This window comes from Furipterus horrens, unplaced genomic scaffold, assembly GCF_987537825.1.
Source record: "Furipterus horrens unplaced genomic scaffold, mFurHor1.1.pri manual_scaffold_3, whole genome shotgun sequence".
Taxonomy (NCBI): Eukaryota; Metazoa; Chordata; class Mammalia; order Chiroptera; family Furipteridae; genus Furipterus; species Furipterus horrens.
In genome coordinates this window covers 163,927,433-163,942,342 of record NW_028327173.1, presented here as the reverse complement: position 1 = coordinate 163,942,342, position 14,910 = coordinate 163,927,433, and the positions used below count along the sequence as shown (strand labels likewise).

The window sequence follows — 14,910 nt, the reverse complement described above, 5'->3', positions numbered from 1 at the left end:
AGGCAGGTTGGTTGGTGAAAGATAATGGAGTGGATTTTGAATCCTAACTCCAAAAACTGGTTTTGAGGACTTAGTCAACCCCACCAGAGAGCAAACTCTACTATCACCTTCCCTGCGATTTTATAAAATGCTCTTATCTCCTTTATAACAGTTACACGGTAAAGACAGCTCTACATTTCTAAGTTTGATCATTTTGTGGCCTTTTGATCCTACTGTCGTTGAATCCTTTTATTAAATCACATCATAGTTAAATAGTTGCTCAGAAATCACAAGGCCACCATCGCACACATATTTGTGGTCACATTTGACAAATTGATCATGTAAGTATGAGTGGAAAATTTTTAATCCAAACACCAGCCCACAGAAATTTCAGGGAAAATTCAAACCAGTATTCATATTATAGTCACTTCATTTTGCAGATTGTGTCAAAATTCCGTATTTAATATAAGCCCAACCTCAGATAAACCCAGTTGCACAAACCTATGTTTTGGATAACTTACTACAATGATGTTCAAACTGCCTGGGTTTCTTCACTGGGTAGGTAGGGAACTGCTTTCTTTTTCTGGCACAGAAGAATCATGATGAGAAGAATCTTGCTGGGGGGAGGGAAGCAAAACAAAGCACAATGTGAAAATCAAATCCTGGAGACCTTACAGCGAGTTGTTGAAGGCGTTTAAATGAAGGAACCCCGGCACAAATGTCTGTGGTGCCTCTGCAGGTGCAGGGAGAGCCTTGCCAGCCCCCAGCCATCATAAGCAGAAGCTCATGCGAATCACATCTTAATCCATTAAACTCATTCACAGGCTAATGTAATGTAGGTCAGCGTGGAGAGCAATGCAGTGCCGTGTGCAAGCTCATTCACCATCCAGAGCGACAAGTCAGGGTGCTCGGTCGTGGAAGACTTGAAGCCCATGTTGTGTGATACCCAAACGTAACCACGGTGTGAACCAAATCCATAGCTAGCGAGGCCTGATGTCAGTGTTTCTAATGCAGCATTCTGTAAATTAGCACCCCTCCGACCTCGATTATGCATCTGAAGTCCCCGCAACTTCAGTTTTATCTCCTCATTCTTTCCATTGCATTCTTGGCCATCTTGTTCAAATTTTTATTTTTATCTTTTCCACAAAGAAGGTTAATGCTTCTTTGAGAGATTTAAGTTAAAACCAGTGGATGGTAGGGGCGGGGAAAAAGGAGATAACAGAAAAATTTGCTCCAGAGAGCCCTCCCTGGCGGTGGTTTTTATTTTTTGCATCTCAACCTCCTCAGCCCCACCCTCTCAGAGCGTGCCTCCAGGGAGCGCGGGGAGCCTCGGAGGCAGCGTGACAACAGGTTTGTGGGCTGTTCGCTCTTAGGATGGGTGTGATGAAAGGAGGGGCAACACCCTGCTTCCCTCAGAACCACGCACTGCTGTAGCCCCTCCCACAACTCGTCTCCAGCCCGAAACCAGGAAAGGCACCAGAAAAGAGCCAAAAGGTAAACACTTTGAGAAAAGAAACCTTTAATTTTGTATTTTGATCCCTCAAGTTTAGAGCCCCCCAGCTCTGTCACAGCTGTGTTGCCTAAAGTTAGGGGTAAAATTCCTTGAGGGCAGTGAGGGCTTTGAAAGCAGATTCGTCAGAATTGACAGTTTTAAAAAGAGCTTTTAGTAAATTATCAACATGGAGTTCATGTTAATGTCCCCACTATAAAGGTAAAACCATACTCATTATAAAAAACTCTGGGAAAAGATGTGAGAGCAGAAAGGAGGAAAAATATCAGACACTATTCCCGTTACATTTTGATGCATTTCCTTCTAGACCCTTTTCCTTCCTTTTTCTTCCTTCCTTCTTTCCTTTTTCCTTTTTCCTTTTTTCCCCCTTTCTTTTAAGTGCTCAGATGGGTCTTAAATCCCAGGTACTATTGTTTCAGTCTCAAATATGTGGTACTTGGAAATGTACTGCTTCAGTCAAAATACAAGGATGCGTGAGATGCACTTCAATTATCCCACCACGGTTCTCCAGCACCTTCTCCATTCACGTTGACCAGAAGGGATGTGTGATGTGAGCTGGCGTCTTCTCAGTCCCTGAAGCAACTGGAAAAATGTTGGGGTGGCATCAACCATCCACCTAATTGTCCTTAAGCAGATTAAGCCTCCTACTTCTAGTGGTAAAACCTGCTAGCCTGCTGCTGACTGTCCCCACCTGCCCCCCACCCAGTCCATTGTTGATTAATTGCACATTTGCTTGCTTCATGACAGGGGGGTGAACACGTGTGTGACTCTGGTGTTCTCTGCACGGTCTGTGTTCGTTGACGGAAGTGGAGCCCAGTGGGAATGTGGCCAGCAATGCAACAGGCTTTCAGATACATGTCGTTGTAACACATCTTAGTCCTATATTTATCGATGGATTGAAGGCCTCAGAGAACTTTCCAAGGTGAAAAACTAACTTTGCTTCCATGGATGTGGAGGGTAAAAGCCCTTAACCCGGCAACTTAATGAGAAAAAATTAAGTGCTTCTTTTAAGCAGCTTAGATTTATCTTGTCAGTTTAAGTGATGAGAGGTTTTTGTGCGCTTTAGAAGAGATCGTGTGCGTGCTCACGCGCACATGTGTGTTAATCTACAGCACCGTCTCCTTGCTTCATTATGTCACCAGCCACATTGCTCCTTTATGATAGACAGGGTTCATCTATTCCCCTGCTCTAAACTTAATTACTTTGCAATTAATTCTTTGTTGAAAATAGCAAGGCTCCTAAACCCAGAACATCTCATTGTGAGAAAGGCTGTTTATGGATAGAGGTCAAGAGGATGTATTGGAATATTCCACAGCACTGCCACAGATATCTTGAATGAAAATGGCAAGAGAGAAAAGGACCCTTTTCAAACAAGGTGGGTGCGGAAGGCGAGATCTTCCCCCCAAACAAACTGAACTAAGAAGGTTAAACAGCACCAGAGAAAAATCTCATCCCAGTCATCTGAAGGAGCTAACCATTTTTAGGACTCACTTTGCCCTCAGTGAGAAAACTGAACTTCCAATTAGAAGTTTCTCTCTGAGACCCTGTAAGTCAGTGATACCAGTTCATGTCCTCTGTGAAACTTCTCCTAATTTTTCCAATCCCCTCTCATCTTTGGCACTTCTTGTTTGAGCCTCCCTTCAGGAACTTAGCATATGAGACATTATATTATGTGTTGTGGTACTTACAGGAAGATAAGATGCTCACTTATAGTTGCATATTTCTTGAAGGCATTCATTTTTTTATTCATTCAGCAAATATTAAGGAGAGATTTTCTAAGGAGCTCCTATGTGCCAGGCACAATGGAACAAGTTCCAAATCCAGAGAAAGAGATATTGCCCTGTACTTCACTGGAAGAAATGATGTTTTATGTCCTTGGGAGGGAGGATGTTGGGGGATAGAGTATGAGTGGGGGTTGTGCACAGACAGATAAGTAAACAAACAAACAAAAAATGCAGCATGATAGCTGTAAGAATGGTAAGCATGAAAAAAAGCAACCTTTGGGGGAATTTAGAAAAGATGCCCTTTCCTAGGGTGGATGCAGATCTTCACCTGGGCTTGTGAATGAAATACGAGGTCTGTCAGGAAGATGTCCAGACATCGTTAATGTAACGAGATCGGTTTGTGCGACAAGGAGAGTGGACTAGAATGTGCGTGCCCGAACAATGGTGACGTCACTGTACTAGTCTGTGGAGATGGTAGATGCCATTGAGTGAGCATGTGTACTGTGTGGCCGTTACATTCAAAATGACTGAACTAGTAGAGCAACAAATCTGCATCACATTTTGCTTTAAGCTTGAACATTTCTCGGTGGAAACTTATGCGGATGATTCAGAAGGCTGCAGCCATGGGCAACTAGTGATTGGCAGCTTCATCATGACAACACACCCGCTCACACATCATGTCTCATACAGAGATTTTTGGTGAAACATCAAACCTCCCAGGTGACTCAGCACCCCCTACCACCCAGATTTGGTGCCCTGTGACTTCTGGCTTTTCCCAAAATTAAAATCAGCTGCGAAAGGGAAGAGGTCTCAGACCACTGATGAGATTTAGGAATATACAACAGGGCAGCTCATGGCGATTGGGAAAACTCTGTGAGTTCCCAAAGTGCCTACTTTGAAGGGGACTGAGGCATCACTGTCTTGTGTACAACATTTCTTGTATCTCATATCTTCTTCAATAAATGTCTCTATTTTTCATATTACGTGGCTGGATTCCTTCTGGACAGACCTCATATGACCGTGCCCATCCCTTCCCCAGTGCCCCTGAGCTGTGACCACACTCACAGCAGACCACAGCAGGCCAGGTTAAAGTGCAAAAAGGGAGACAGTCAACACAGCCTGGGTGTGATGAAGAAGTGAAGTCTGCACTGAATCTTTTTTTTTTCTTAATTTTTTCTTAATTTCTCTTTTTTATTGTTGTTCTATTGCAGTTGTCCCAATTTCCCCCCCCCCCATTGCTGTCCACTGCCCCACTCTGCACTGAATCTTGAAGGATAAGTTAGGGGTGAGAGGAGAAAAGGAAGAGCATTCCTCGCAGAGGAAAAAGAAGACGAAAAACTCAGAGGTCTTTAAGACATGGGACACTTGGGAAGCTGTACAGGCTAAGAAACCAGTTGCCTTTCTTCAGCATTATATGGAGAAAACGTTTGTCACTGGTGAAATACATCAGTGAAAAGATTCCTGACTTTATTTTTTGTTTTGTCTCCTGGGCTGTTCTTTTCCCCTTACAAAGTAGGGGATGACTAAAGAGTATCCTCAGTTCCCACATCCTTAAGCAATGAGTTGAAAGTATGTCTGTTTCCTATGAGTGGAATGAAAGGTTTCCCTTATGCATCAATACATGGGCTCCATGTCCTGAAATAGCCCCTTACTGGCAGCTGTCCTGGAAAAGGGGGTGTAAGAAGGAGGGGTTGTTATATTTTAGATACTTTGAATAGAGTGGGAAATTGTTAATATGAATCCCATTTGATGGTCACTGTGCATATTGTTCTTCCATGCACTCGTTTTTTCATAAAATACATGCTTCCCCAGCCCCTGCCTCCTAACCTGCTCCTCCTGTTTCTCCTAATGAGCACAATTCCCATATCTGGGCAGGGCAGCCCACTCTGCAAAGTCCTTCCTGTCTCTGTGACCTCCCTGGCTTTCCTCCTGGACAAAAAGCAGATCAGCTCATGGAATAGCATCTGGAGTGTCACATCATGTTCTATGTGTGTACTTTGTGTGAAATCAGTGAATGGAGCCCTCTTAGCTCCTGGAACATAATTCTAATTAAACAAACTTGGGTAAATAGCATGTGGGGTTTATAGAATCAATTCAAATTGAAAAACTATCAGTAAGTATTAAAACATCACCAGTGATTTTCATTGCAGGAGAATACTAAATGTGCTAAGGATAAAAGTGAAACTCTCTATCATGCCAGTGATCTGTTACAGAGAGTATTAAGCATCAGTGCTATAATTCTATGCTTCTCTTGTTGTAATTCCTATTTTGCAAAGAAATCAGGAAACATGCTCAGGTTTACTCAATGAAAACAAATTTAAGAAGTGGATGCTCCAAATCCTAATGTTGGCCTCATTTTCTTAAGAAGGAATGAGTTGACTCCAATTCTACACATAAAGTTTTGGGCTAGAATTTGGCTGCAAGCCCTATGATAGTCTTGATTCTTTTTTTCTGACATGACAGATACAGTGACATACCTCATTTGGGAGAAAAACAAAGAAAGACATAAGACAGTTTGTGTATTGTTTGGATTCAAATATTAAGAAGTGGAGTGGAATAATATCTACAATCAAAGCTTAAGAAAAAAAGATAAATTCCATTTCAATTTTTAAGTTACTTATTAAGAATAAAATTATAAAAGTATTTTTAAAATATAGGTGACTATGTTTTTGGCATAGTCTTTATAGAAAAGGCAAGGGTCATAAGTAAAAGACCTACTAGATTTGATATGATCCTGCCCCCTGAAGTAAAATAATTTTTAAACTTGTATTTGTGGGAAAAAGAAACAATCTAAAAGAAAGCAACATATTTTTAATTTTACAGAATTATTATAAATTGACAAGTGACAGACTAATAACATAATATAGAAATGAGCAGAGATTATGAATAGGCAATTAACCAAAGAGGAAATACAAAAATAAGCAAACTTAAAACAATCTCATAAGTAAACAAAGAAATATAAATTAAAATAAGATACCTTTTAGTGACTTCAGTTTCAGGATTTGTTTTTCATGATGTTACTGTCAGTGACAGCACACACTACTCTAGGAATTTTAAATTGACAAATACTTTATATAGGGCACTTCAGAGGTATATATTCAATTTTTTCAAAGAGCTCTACTTTCAAAATGTAATATATATTTTTAAAATTATGCATACCCACAAAGATAACTGTAACAAGGACATTTATGGTAGAATTACTTTTCATAACCAAGAAATGGAAATGCCATAAAAGGCTATGATTATCAATCAGTGGTAGAATTCATGGGAATTTTTAATTCTCTAATTTTTAAAATCTCTATAGGTGTTCTACAATAAAATGTATTAGTTTCATTTTTAAAAATGATAAATGTGTCTTAAGAAAATATTAGAATGCTCTCACAGTGACAGGTTAAATAGTTTGCAGGCAGTGGGAGTGGCTGGCCTATGAGGAGAGAAATATTTTATCACTGACATTGCTTAGAATTATCAGTCCAGGATGACACTCAAAACCAAACCAGATTTTAGTCTTGTTTTTTGCTGTTTTTAAATTATTATTACTTAAGTTACTTAAATCATTGCATGCTGGGCAACTGCTCTCACAGCACTCTCCTCTCCTTGGTGTGGGACTGTGGCTGCTGATGCTTCTGGAAAGAAAGAAGAAGGGGTCACACCTCAATCTCAGCACTGGGTGTGTAAAAAATTACTTGAAATAGGTACTTTACATCAGTGTCTACCATAAAAGGCATAATCATGTCAGGACTACAAACACTGCAGCAGTTTTCCAGCTTACCTAGGTGATCCTACTTCAGGAGTGGGGCAGCACTGTGTTCTCCTTGCAGGCTTTTCTATTCTGCGTGCGCATGGAATCCCGCAGGAGCCCCATCCGTCCTATCACACGAGAACTTCACACGTGACAGGGGTTGGCTGACTGAGAGGTAGAACTCTGCAGTTCTCTCCCAAAGGGACCCTGAATGAGATACCATATAATATGAATGGCTAGCCCCCCAGGCACCCTTTAAATTTATTGTAAAGCACTGGATTTTGCAATAACAAAATAACTTACGAAATTTGAGGCAAGTGTAAAAATAAGAAATTTATGTCTCTTTAGGGTCACCCTAGACTACAGATTCTACTGAGGAACTGGCCTGATTTCATTAACACATGAAGAGCAGGCTTTCTTTTATTCTGAACAGGCAGAAATACTGCGGTGCGAGTCGATCTAAAGTGTCTAGTGTTTGTGAGCAGACAGTAGACGAAAGTCAACCAACTCCTCGGAAGGAAGTAGCAAATGTGGACTACTCTGTAGTTTGAGGCAATAAGAACATCTGCTTAGACGATGCTTTGTCCACGTTTAATATCCATTTTGTAAAAGATCCTTAGGAAGGTCCTGTTTGGGTTTTTGGCTGCACCAGAAGGTTGGGGGCAGGGGAGGTGCTTCATTTGGGCAGCTGTGTGGGATGTATAGCATCTAATTTACGCTTGTGGTTTTTATAAAAACAATATATTGGGGGTTATGTAGCTCTTCAGATGTTTATCATTCCAACTGGCTTGGCATTTAGTCATCTTTCAAGAAAGTCATAAGTAGAGGTAAAATTTGTAATATGGTAGTTACTCAAAATCCTACAAAAAGCAATTCATACCAATCAGAGTTGTTGTAAGTTCATTAGAGCTGAGAAATCTCTGGCCCTCTTTATTGTGCCAGCTGGTCAAGAGTGAGGGCGGAACATAAAACCCCCTTCAGACATCAGGCTCTCAATTTTTCCCTGGTAAAACCCCTTGAGAATCCCAGGAAACAGTGTTTCTGCTTCAGCTGCCCACCCCACATGCAAGTACTGTTTATCTGTTCTATAAGTTTAATGAGAGGGCCATCTCCCACTCATTAAGTTGATTTGAAAAATGATCAGAAGAATCATGACTGTGTCCTTTGAGAATCTAAGTGCCTCCAGGGCTGTATCCATTTTAGGAAAACCAGGTCTTTACCTTTGCTCTTGCTTCACCTCAGCATTTTCTTCTGCAGCAGAAATAATACATTTCGTCATTTTGGAACAACAGACTAATACATTAATGATTGTAGGTGCTGTTCCTAGAATTCTGGCTCTGCAAATGTTATATGGTGAGTGGGTCAAAGGTGGCAATTAAGGTCATGTGAAGCGAGGGTTTTATGAAGCTGGGATACTGCAGTATAAGCAGAAGCACCCTACCTAATTGAAATAGATGAGGAATACATGCCACATGGACTGCCAAAGATGTATGTGGCCGGGCAGTGGGCTGGGAGAAGGGGACAGAGGACTGGAAGGGACATTAAAAGGATAGGAAATCAGAGAAATTTGGGCCTCCTGTACGTTACCTTCTGGAATTAGGGAGCTGTTATATAATCCACACCAGCAGTTTGAGGGGATTGGACTACGAGTTAACTTAATTTTTCTGGGATGTCCTGTTTTTTTTTGGTTTTTTGGTTTTTTGTGTGTCTTTTGAATGTCAACTAAGTGGAAAGAAAGTGGAATTCTCCTCAATGAATCAAATGTCCAGAGGGGCCAGCTGGAAGGACTGACTCCCCCTGGATCCTGCACACACTACTCCACTCCTTGGTTGCATTTCGAGTGCAGGTTCAATGAATCGTTCCCATTAGTGAGCTGATAGGACAACTCCTTCAGATGAAGGAGACTTCGTACTTTGAATGTCACCACGAGGGAAAGCTAGCCCTCACCGAAAAGTTGACAGTGCCACTCGTGGCAGTCTTTTACTGTCACTGTTAAAACTCTATAAAATGATGACTTCCAGTAAGGCTCAGAGTTTCAGCGGAATATATAATAATAATAAGACTTCTGTCAGCTCAGAAGTGGCGTTGGACTTCTCTGCAGCAGGCGGCTCATCTGAGGCGTGCTGGTTGTAGAAGCAGTGCTCGAGGCCAGAATTGCTCTCAGAGACTGATGCACCCTGACATTGATGCTCCTGACTCAGTCACATTCATTCTGATGTGTCACCTCTGCCTTCATTTGCTGGAACTAAAATCCTGAAAGTTTCCTTGCTTCATCTGTGTACCTTGTACAGCCAATTTCAAAGCACCTTTCAGTAAGTGACACCAAGTATGACTATTGGGGGGGAAAAAACATTAAAAAACAGGAGGATGTTGAGTTGGCTGAAAGCTTCCTCGTGTCTGAGGTCAAAGCCATCCGACCTCTACCGTATTGGCATCAGAGTGATGGCTTGTTTTATTTGTTCTGTTACCTTGGAAACTGAAGCACAGGTTTCATTTGTGCAAATAAAGACTTAACAGAATTAGTTATCTTTATCATATAGCTGTAGGAATTATTTGGAATATCTAGATCATGTAAAGGATATTTTAAAATGCAATTAAAAAAAAAGATGTTTGTAAGGGGAAATACATAAGCAGGAAGAGATCCCTGTCATGTACATTTCTTAAAGGACGTGGGCACCTAAAAAGAGTCAACAGGGCTTCCAGTGGCCAGGGATGCACAGGGAAAATGCTAAGGGGTGGGCTGAATTAACATAGCTGCTTTTTTCAGTGTCCCCAAAATGAGTTTTGCTCTTAAAGCTCAGGGCTATCAAGAGGAGTATTTGGGCTTCACTAGGGAGAATGGATGACTTTTAGGAACATGACTGGGGCTGGTGCAAAGTGGATGGGCAGAATGGAATTTGGGTCGGCAGTTGAGGCTTCGGCTAATACTCATTGCAGGCTTTTCTCCCTCAGCACTGTGAGGGCAGGGACTACTGCTACCTTATTGGCTGTTATATTCCCATCGCCTAACATAGTGCCTGACAACATGGGGCAGGGGAAGGACAACCAACCATACAGCCAACGAGAGGCCATATATATGCAACTCTGAACCAATTCCACTTTGAGCTGAAAGATGGGATTGTTTATACATTGTTCATTAAGAAGATGTTTGAATAGTTTCCAGCTTTCCTTTGTCTCTGGGCTCAAATTAGTGACAGCTCTGAAATTAGAAGTAACTAAAGCTACCCCGCTGGATAGGGGTTTGCAAATTCATAAAGGCATCGAGAGTGCTGTTTTTACATTGTGTGGGTGACAGGGCAGAGAGTGGAGCATGTGGCTCTGTGTGGCAGAGTCGATCCGCTGTGCTTGGATGATACTAGAGGAGTCCAATTTCTTACCCTGACAGCTAGGAGAGTCCTCGGGGCTTGGACCTCTCCAGTGTCTTGCTTATAAATACAAGGGGGTAGAACAGAGGGGCACTTACTTGCACAGCAGTGCACTGTCTAAACTGCACAAAATGAGAAAGGACAGCCAGAATGTAAAACTACAAGAGGCTTTTAGTGAAAAAAAAATTGACGCTGGTGGAAAAGAGGGGAGACCACAGCGTCTTTGAGCCGAGGTAGATGTTCATCTCTGATCATTTTTGCTGGATGCCTTTGACTCTTGGTGTAAGCTTGGGAGGAGCACTTGAAGGATTCAGCCAGAGGAGGAAATAAGTGCAACAACCACAGAAAATGTCACTGACTGAACTCTGGCCCCAGCTGTGCCACATGGGGGCCAGTTGACCTTGAACATGCCCCTGCATCTTTCTGACAGTTTCCTCACTGAAAAATAGCTTAACAATATCTTCACCGCTTACTTCACAGAGGGAGATGAGGAAATCAGAAGTTAGGTTGAAAATATACTGTCAGCTGTGCAACAGTGAATGCATTGTTACAATGGTTAATGGCAAATTGCCCTTGAATAATCTTCAAGTGATTAAAAATGTAGGACACACACACACACACACACACAAACAGACACACAGGGAAATGCTGTGTCTTGTATGAATAAAGATCAGACTGCTATTCTGAGTGATGGATTGAAATTACCTGCAAAGGGATTGAACTACAAGTTAGAAGTAACCACCTGCCTTAAAATAACCACTTAAGAGGGTAGCCAGGATTTCTCAGGTTCTTGTTTCAGATCATTAACCAAGGGACATCTGATTCTGTTTAGGTTTCTATATAGTCGAGGTGGCCTGCTTTCAAGAGTGGCTGCTATTATATGCCATTGATGGGACTTTTATCCAGTCAACAAAACATGGGCTGCTGAGAACAAAGAGAACCAAGCAAAAGATTATCCAAGAGGGCAGACCCTTTAACACTATAGTAAAAACACGGCAGAGGGCCAGGGGAGGCCAAGGTGGGATTCAAAGTCACATCTGACTTATTCTCTACTGCATGCCTCCTTCACGTGGCCATTCCAAATTCCAGCACTCCCTCATCAACCCATGAGGCTACGTTCCTGAAATGTATCCTAGCTGACAGAATCATGATTGGAAAGATTAAGAGTGTTAAGGAGAAGGAATAAACGGTATCAAATATTTATTTTCATAAATCAAAGAAGATGAATGGCCAAATACATGTATTCTGAAGGTGTCTGCTCTTCAAAGCATTCAGAACTGCTCTAGTGAGAAACACTTTCTTCAGGGGAAATATCAATTCTGTGGATTCACACACGTGGTCAGAATCACTCACACACTTAATGTGAGGGAGACTAGGCCTCTTTTTAAAAAGCTTTCCAGCCAGTAAGGACTTTTTAATATGAACATTTCAAATGTACACACAGAGAGGTAGCAATACAATGAATTCCTATAGACCCAACACCCAGATTGAACACTTTTCAAGATTTTGCCACTCTGGCTTTACCTATCATTTTTGTCTTTGCTGAAGCATTTTAAAGCAAATGTCAGGTATAGCATCATGTCATCCTTACATATTTCGTATTTCAGTGTGCAATTCAGTGCCTGCTACACTCACATTCTCCCTTGTTTGCTTTTCAAGGCCACTCAGACGATTTGTGATTGTTCTTTTGTTTTGTTTTCTGGACCCACTATGTGGCATTACCTCTTTTGCCATTCTGTTCTTCTCTTATAGACATGACCTGGACCATGTGGTCCAGAGGTGTATTAATCAAGAAATGATGTTACATATTATAGTTAAGGAAAATGACTCAAAACTCACGTATCAAAAAATCATCATCAACATCGTCATCCAAGGACTTAAAATCCGGGACACGGACAACAGTGTGGTGATTGCTGGGGGAGGGGGATATAAGGGGACTACATTGTGATGGAAAAAAATATAACAAAGATTAAATTAAAAAATAAAATCTGGGGTATACAAATAGAATATAAAGCTATCTTTAAAAAATAAAAATTAAAAAAAAAAACTGTTTGGCTTTTAGTCCCTGTATAATTCAATGACAATGACATCCTAACTTTTATTTTTAAATCACTTTGACTAGAAGGGAGATTGCTCCACACAAGTCAGCCTCTAAGCTGTTATAGCTAAGAACCCTGAGTACTGAAATCATTGTTTTCAGAACAACTTTATCGATCTCAGGATTGGGAGAGTTAAACTATTCTAAATTGCCATGTATGAGAAGTCATGCTAGTTCTTCTTCTTGCTAGAGCATATGGTTAATAGGGAATTTTTCTGTAGGTTCTTTATTATGCCAAAGCCAATGTGAGATTAGCTTTACAAGTTGGGTTGTAACCTTTACAGCTTCTGCATCGGGGATCCGTTAACAAGATCATAAAGATCTTTCTAACAGATGAGGCCTATGTGCCCTGTGTTCAGCTCTGGTAATGAGCAAATTGATTTTATCAGAAGTGTTTAAAAGTGCCATTTTAACATTTCTATTGCTTGTCTGACCTCCGGGTCCTGGGGTTGGTATGTGTTCTCTCCCCTCTCACTTTTATATGTAGCCTTCCTTTCTCTTTTTAAAATATTTTTTTTGATTTATTTTTAGAGAGAGGGTAAGGGAGGGAGAAAGGGAGAGAAACATCAATGTGTGGTTGCCTTTTGTACAACCTCAACTGGGGACCTGGCCCACAACCCAGGCATGTTCCCTGACTGGGAATCGAACTGGTAATCCTTTGGTTCACAGGCCACGCTCAATCCACTGAGCCACACCAGTGAGGGCTGTAGCCTTCCTTTTATAAGTTTCTCTTCACTTGTGCAAATCTTACCTTCTGTGCCCCAGACCATCTCATTGAGTATATGCCCACCCTTTATGTTCCCCTTGTGTTCTCTATGCATTTCTAAAGGACTGGACTTCGAGGTCACAATCAGTAAACTAGATGCATGGCTTTGGGAAGCCAGTCATTCATTTATCTGAAAATTTTCTTAAGTTTCTCCTATGTGTCAGGTACCATTCTAGGCACTAAAAATACACTGATAATCCAGGAACATGAAATCCCTAACTTTAAGGGATGACATTGTTGGGAAGACATACAACAACTATTTAATAGAATGTCACAAAGAGAAAAGTGTAGCTGAGAAAAGTAAAACAAAGTGGAGAATGGGGTAGCGGACACAATTCTAGAGAAGCTGACCTGGGAGCGTTCTGGGAGGGGGTGACCTTTGAGCAGAGATCTGAATGGAACACCGGTGCATATTTTTTTAATATGTTTTTCCTCTTAGGACAGCTAGAGCATCTTACTGTGCAATTAACTTTGCCTTATTTGAAGGCTGGTAGAGTATTCCATTATGTGGACATACAACAGTTTATTTAACTCACCCCGTACTGCTGACACCTGTGTCATTCCTCCCTAGCATTTTACTGAGGGAAGCAATGCTGTGATGATAACCTTTCTGAGTACACCTCTAATGATTTTCCGAAGGCTACATTTCTGGTGGTCGAATTGAAGAAGAAAATACTTTCCATTCTTTTGGAGATGAGGAAACTGAGGCTCACAGAGATTATTTTGGCAAATTCATACAGTTGGCAAGTAATAGAGCTAAGACTGGAATCCAGGTTTCCTAACTCTAAATCTCATCTGGGAAAGTAGTTTAATCTAATAATTGCCATACTCAATAAACTGTGTAAATGCAAAGGAAAGACCTTGGTGACTACTTTGTTTTCTTGAATTGTCACCCACAAGGGGCCAGTCCAGACAAACTGCTATAATTCTGTCCTCAGAGGAGAGTAAAGAGGCCACAAATATATATTTAGTTGAAGTTTTCATCTATCTTCTTCGAACTGGTAACAATTTTTAGAAATCCTTTACAGAACCTTGGAATCCTATGTGTTAAGGAATAATTAAAGCCACCTCTCCATTTCTATGTGTTTACTTGTGATCCCACTGGACCCTGGGGCTTTGAGTATTTGTCCTAGTTCTGACAGTACAACTCATTTTACCCAAATTTCGAACCAAATTCCAATCATTTCCACTTCAGTAAGTTCCCTCCAGGTGATTCAGGATGTGCGTGAATCCTGGAACTGTTTCCTCCTTTGCCAGAACTACTATATCCCTGGAATATCCCTGCTTCTCCCATCAGTAGCAGACTTCGGTTTGGGGGTAGCTATAGACCAGGTGAAATTTCTTTAGTGATTACTTGCCTTGACCTGGTATGCTGACCAGGATCCATGCTCCATGAGGTATGATTTAGGTTGTCTGCACAAGGGCATAATATGTGAAAAATGCCCATAGTGCCTGACTTGCTTTGGGGCTGCAACTCTATAATCTTTGGGTCATCCTCACCCAACCAGTTGTGGGAGCTTTGCGTTTGTGGATTGCAGCTATAGCCACAAGTTTGACAACATCCAGGGGAGTCACCTACAGGCAGTTCAAGTCGGTACCTGCCCCTGTTCATGGCAAAGATAAACAATTTCAACAGATTTCAGAGGTACATAATGTAAAGTATTTCCTGGAAAAGTGTGGTAAGAGCTGCTAATTTTTACCTGAGTTATAGTATTTACTTATAAGA

General features: G+C 41.2%; 1 long non-coding RNA gene across 1 annotated transcript in view; it reads left to right on the top strand.

The window, feature by feature from the left end:
• The first annotated feature begins 1,378 nt into the window (after nt 1-1,378).
• The window catches only part of LOC150016583 (uncharacterized), a 30,360-nt gene continuing 16,828 nt past the window's right edge, over nt 1,379-14,910 (top strand). Inside the window, exon 1 of the long non-coding RNA XR_016509800.1 lies at nt 1,379-1,473. This is a non-coding gene — a long non-coding RNA (uncharacterized LOC150016583). The remainder of the gene's footprint in view (nt 1,474-14,910) is intronic.